We start from the raw sequence: 6,530 nt of genomic DNA, 5'->3' as shown, positions 1-6,530 counted from the left end.
CAACACCATGGGCCTTTCCACATAGACACTTTAAAATGTTTTGAGGCAGGAAATGAAACGTTTCCTCTGAGGAGTTCTGCATTGTTCCCTCCCCCCCAATGTTTGGAGCCTCAAAACTTTTGTAATGAATCCCTTTTAAAAATGATTGTCTAGCTGAAACATATTTGAAAATGATATTTTGTTTTGGAATCAATCAAGGGCAATCTTCGTGGTTCTGTGTCCCTGGAAAAAAATCATAATGGGGCAGGAAAACCTTGGCCATCTTTTGCCAGCCCCCTGCCAGGGTCAAGCAAAGGGTGGTCATTTCCCCGTGTAAAGTGGGTGGAAGATGCCACTGTGGCTGGGAGTCAGCTGCCCAAGCCCCAGTGTGGGTGGGCAAGAATGGCATCTGGAGACTGCTCTTCTCCTTTCCCCCCATTTTAAGGGGGGGGGCATGGATGATCAGAGCCAGTGATGGGATTCAGCAGGTTCGCACCACTTCGACAGAACCAGTTGTTAAAATTGTGCTTGTATACAACCAGTTGTTAAATTATTTGAATCCCACCACTAGAACCGGTTGTTAAATCCTTTGAATCCCACCCCTGATCAGAGCCCTTCTCAATTCCAGTCTAGAACAGCTGGCCTGCCTATTGTCTAAGCCCACCACAGAATCAAACCATTCCAATACTATGCCTTTAATGTGAATTTATCACTTTTTCAAAGGTTCTGTCTATGTGTATCCTGAAGCTGTATTTCCTCCTAAAACCCACTTATTTCAGAGTGGACGGGATGGAGAAGGAGAAGGAGAAGGAGAAGGAGAAGGAGAAGGAGAAGGAGAAGGAGAAGGAGAAGGAGAAGGAGAAGAAGAAGAAGAAGAAGAAGAAGAAGAAGAAGAAGAAGAAGAAGAAGAAGAAGAAGAAGAAGAAGAAGAAGAAGAAGAAGAAGAAGGGGGGGTTGAGAGAGTTCCGAAGAACTGTGACTCACCCACAGGAATGTAGGGAGTGTGGAAACACATCTGGTAGAGGAGTGGGGAATCAAACTCAGTTCTCCAGATTAGAATCCACCTGTTCTTAACCACTACACGCTGGAAGATGCAGCTCACAGCACCCACATCTGGTACCATTTCCCCCCATGCCCACTTTTTCCCCATCTCTGGTGGGTAGACCTTTTGCCAGTTTTTAAAATTATTTGTTGCAGATATATCTCAGTAGCGTTAAATATTATAGTGCTATATTTGCTGCTTTAAAGAAAAACGGCAAAAAGGCTGCTGGGGGCGAGAGTGGCAAGCACCAGGGGAAAAGCATAGGGAATGGCTCCTTGTGGAATGTGTGTTAGCAGCACCAGTGGGAGGACAGCAGAGATGCCCCATGTGGAAGTACCCAAGGGAATCCTTGAAAGGAACCATATCAAAAGAAACATCACTGGGATTGCACATGCTAGTGGGTTGTATCCAGACATTTGGGCACTTTCACAAACGCCGAATAATGCAGTTTTAACCCACTTTCAATGAAGGGGTGGGGCAATTTCCATTAATTCCCCCCTCCTGCTGTAGACCCCTGATTTGCCTCCCCTGCTGTTCTGGAGGGTCTCCTGTCCCTCTTGAGCAGCATTTTGGGAAATCAGTGGGAGAAGAGAGGCAGGAAGGTTCTGTTCCACTGACAGATGTATCTTGTGTGCATGGGTGAATTCATCTGGTTCTAACCCAATCCATGCAATCACACAGTATTAACTATATCAAGGGTGTCCAACTCTGGCGCTTCAGATGTTCATGCACTACAATTCCCATCAGCCCCTACTGGCATAGCCAAGGCCATATCAAAATGAAGCAAGAATATGTTGTTTATAGCCAAGGCCATGCCAGCAGGGACTGATGGGAATTGTAGTCCACAAACATCTGAAGTGCCAGAGTTGGACACCCCTGAACTATATAGTACTCAGCAATGTGAGGCAATGTGATCCTCCAGTCTTTCAAACCATCTCTCACTAGTGATAGCAATGCTAATAAAAGGATTGTGGTGTCACTGTGAATTAAGCCGACATAGGTTTGTACACAGCTATTTGCTGACATATTTATTTAGCCTTTCATCCTGTTCATCCTGAATAGTTAAGCATCCTTTGAAATGTGAAGCAGAATAAAAATGTTACTCAAGCAGCTTTAGAGAGCTGGTGACCCACAGTGGCCAGTGGGCTACTATGCACTTTATGCATATTTATTTATTTATTTATTTATTTATTTATTTAAATTCATATCCTGCCCTATCCCCTAATACAACCTTTTCCACACCTTTTTGCTCTGCCCTTTCTCCAAGGTGGCATACATCACTGGTAACTCCTCCATGTTGTCCTCACAACAACCCTTGGGCTGGAGCGAAAAATGCTCTGTCCCTTTAATAGAAGTGTAATGAGATGTTAATTACCAAACGATATTTTTTTCCATGCCATGAAAAGCTCCAGCAGCCCATTTAGCCTCTACTAAAGGGACATTTTTCTCCATTGCCATCCATGTGCTGCCACCCAGCACATTCCATGGCAGATTAGGGATTCAAACACAGGTTTTCCAGATCCTCCAATGCACAGGTGTCAAATTCGCGGCCCTCCAGATGTTATGATGCTGGCAGGGGATGATGGTGATAAGAACTATGAGTCCCACTTAACATCTGGAGGGCCTTGAAGGTTTGACAACTAGTATTACTGAGGCTAATGGATTTAGGAAAGGTCCAAGCATTACATTCTAGATACCTGCAAGTGTTGCTGTTTTTCAGATTCAGCCCTCACCATGCACAACAGGGGGACTATGGGATGGTTGTTTATCAATGATAAAAAGGCATGAGGAGGTGCTTTGAACGTATACTACTTAAATATTCAATTGCATAAAATATCAGAACAAAAACATCACAGTGCAGAGCAGAGTTATGCATTGTATCTGTAAGGAGCTTCAATCTGGATAAGTACTCAATCTATAGGAAACCAGGCAGATAGATGACACATAAACGGACTTCCTAGCTTTCTTAGATTTTCTAGTGCGGCAGATCTATAATCCCTCCCCTTTCATCATTTTTGTTCTTCAGGAATTAACAAGAGTCCCAGAGAAGCCACAAGGTGGAGTAGGTTGACTACAAATCTCCTCAAGATGGCTTCATCCTCTTACATCGTACAAAGCAGCTGTTTCTCATGGTAAGCTTAGAAGGGCCCCATGCCAGTTGATACTTCTTTCTTCTGGCATCATGTCTTCTGGCTTAGCGATTCAATGCAAATTGGTTGCAAAGGAAACAGGCCCTTGGGGTTAATGGAAAATATTTCTCCCAGCACCGTGGTGGACTCCCATCACCCCAACACGTGGGTGGATTTTTCTCTCTTATCCTTTACTCTGAAGCAGCCCTATAATTAGTTACTTCTATGCAAAAGGCAGTTTACCAGTTCTGTGTTTTCTCTGAGGAAACTTGTACACCCTAACCTGTACACTTTTAGTAAGTGGTGGGATTCAGCAGGTTCGCACCACTTGGGCAGAACCGGTTGTCAAAATGGTGCTTGTAAACAACCAGTTGCTAAATTATTTGAATCCCACCATAGGAACCGGTTGTTAAATTATTTGAATCCCACCACTGCTTTTAGTCCTCTGTTGGTGAAAATTCAAAGCAGTCCCTTGTCAGATGCGTGTGTAAAGTGCTGTCCAGTTGCAGCTGACTTCTAGTGACCCCTAGTGGGGTTTTCAAGGCAAGTGATTAAGCAGGGGTGGTTTGCTGTTGCCTTGCCCAGCAGAGTCTTCCTTGGAGGTCTCCCACACAAGTACCAGCTTAGTTTCCAGCATCTGACAAGGTGCTCTCACTGCTCAGACCCTTTTTATTATGTTTGGTTTTTAAATTCCTGCTGCTCTTATTTGTCTTTGAGGGGTTCTGTTCTCTTCCCAACTGAACCAAGTGGCCACTTGAGGATACCACAGTGGGGAGACAGCAATGTCACTGCTGGGACTGGGCTTGTCTGCTTCCTGAACCCATGTGTCCAGGTCTAAGACTGTGGCTAGCAGCACCCTGGGGCTCAGCTTCCTTCCACTTGGGAAGAGGTGCCTCTTGGACTCACACTGTCGCTGGCCACGTCCAAGCTGGGCCCTTAGGCACTGGCAGTGCTACTGGAGCTTAGCTTGACTGGTGCCAGATCCCTACCCCTGTGGATTCCCACTCCTGCTAGCTGGGTCCAAGACAAACCCCAGTGGCACCAGAGCATCACTAGGGTTCTGCTTTCTCCACAGGAGGAAGCAATGAGGGTCAGCGTGGAGCAGCAAAATACCAAGAACCAGCCTTAGGGTGGTGATATATTCTTCCTGTTTTACTGCGTTACTAGCCTATTGTGAATCACCTTAATTTTAGTTTATGGAAATATGGAACATAGAGATTTTGAATACATAAATACTGTGTAGTCTCAGGGTGAATTTGAAGCAGTAGTTGGGCTTGCTGGCCTTACTAAGACTCTAAGTAAGTTGGTATTTGGCTTTTCACCTGCAATCTTCAATTAAAAAACGTCATCACTGAAAAGAAAATGTCACATCATTGAACACTTTAGTGACTGTCCGTCTACCTGACCTGATCTTTGGTATTTGTTTTGGGGGTCCCCGTCCGAGTTGCAATAAGAGCAGACGCCTCATCGTGACAGAGTACTTCCGTTACTGTTCTGATGTCATGGCGCAACAAAGCATTGAATTGTGCTGAGTTCATAATATATCAGTCTGGGAGTAAACATAAACAGACTGAGATCAATCTGAAGATTCGTGAGTGAATTTATTTAACGAGTTCACCTTTATTGCATGTTTTGCCTTCCTTCACTCAGCATTCATCCTCAGTTGCCTCCTCATACTCTGATGTGATTGGATCCTCCTCCTCCCCGTCATCCCAAGAATCTTCGTTGGACTGGTCATTCAAAATCATAGTGAAAAACATGTTCTGCCTAGTAGGGGAAGTACTGCAGTGAACTCTCTTGGGAAAGAGACTTTGTCCCATGTTCCAGCAAATGATATAATACACAGAAACCAGCCAGACGACCAGTCCTGTGAGGAAACTAGCAAGGATTATTTGGATGGCTGGTCCAATGCAGTCCTGTAGGCTCAGATTGTACCAAGGCAATCGGAAGGACATGAAGGATGTTCTCAAATCCCAGCTTGATTCTTTTGGAAGTGCCTTCTGGATGAGGCCGTGGTGCCTCTTCTGACTGTGTGCCTCATTTTGAATGAGCAGAGCTGACTTGACTGCCTCTACTGTGTGGTTTTCTTCCACATTCCATTTGGGTTCCAAGCTCCTGTTCCTGTTGAGGCTCTTCTTCAACTCCCTGGAGACATCAGGGCGGCCAATTTGCCGAAGAGCTTGGGCTAGCCGATCCCAATTGACAGCACCTCTTTCCATCTCCAGCCAGTAGTTTAAGGCTTCTTTGCACTGGGCCACACTGGAGATTTCTTGCCATTGGCCTGAAGGGAAGAGATCCTTCTCCTCAAGTGGTTCCTCGGCATCCTTTTGGGAGACGGCAATCCGAATGTAGAGCTCATGACATTCCTGTGGGTTCAGGAGCTCAGAGATACAGTCTAAAATGGTGGCATCTGGACCAGTAACTGCCATATATATGTATGAAGCATGTGTGGCCAGTAAGAGGATAGTGACTCCCATTAGCACCATCATGGTGGAAAAACTGGGGTTGTAGCCCTGGATCAAGATCAGCTCTGATCTCCTGCATTTAGCCGTCTGGCTGCTGGCCTAGTCATGCTGCCTGGCTCTCTGGGTTAACTTTGTTCCTTGCATGCTTCCGTCGCCTCCCTTCTGGTCTCCTATGAGGTCAGTGAGACATCATCACGTGAGCTCACAACTCCTGCTTAAAGGTTACTGGAGCTTCTGCTAAATGACCATTTAAAGTGGTGTTGGCTGAGCTTTTGTGTCTTCCATGGGCTATGGACGAGCAAATCTTTTCCATTTAATTTCTTTTTATGTTTTGTTCACTTTTGTCAATGGCTTTAGTTGTCTGCTGCATAGACTCAATTTGTGGAATCATCTGCATGGTGTGCACAGGTACAGTTAATGTGTGTAATTTGTACCTGCTATATGTTACCTGTGTGTATCATGCAAAATGCTGATTTGGTACAAACATAAAGCAGCGCAAGGTTTGGCTTGTGCAAGGGTGGAGGAATGCTGAAACGGGGACTTTTGGAGAGAAACGGGCAGGATGAGAAATTCAGAATCATCCCTTGTGGGAACCTGCAAGGACATATAGACTGCTCTCAGCTGTATTGGCACCCACTCCTATTTACCCAGAATGATGTAGTGCATGGTCCTATTAGGAACAGCAGAGTGGTTTAAGAGGAGAGTGACTCCTTAACTTCTCCCCTGCCTTAGCCCACTTCATATAGAAGAAGAAGAGTTCAGATTTATACCCCACCTTTCTCTCCTGCAAGGAGTCTCAAGGTGGCCTACAAACTCCTTTCCCTTCCTCTCCCCACAACAGACACCTTGTGAGGTAGGTAGGGCTGAGAGAGTTCTGAAGAACTGTGACTAGCCCAAGGTCACCCAGCAGGAATG

This window comes from Sphaerodactylus townsendi, linkage group LG03, assembly GCF_021028975.2.
Source record: "Sphaerodactylus townsendi isolate TG3544 linkage group LG03, MPM_Stown_v2.3, whole genome shotgun sequence".
Lineage (NCBI taxonomy): Eukaryota > Metazoa > Chordata > Lepidosauria > Squamata > Sphaerodactylidae > Sphaerodactylus > Sphaerodactylus townsendi.
The sequence above is the reverse complement of the archived record's forward strand: the minus strand, read 5'-3'. Positions refer to the sequence as shown.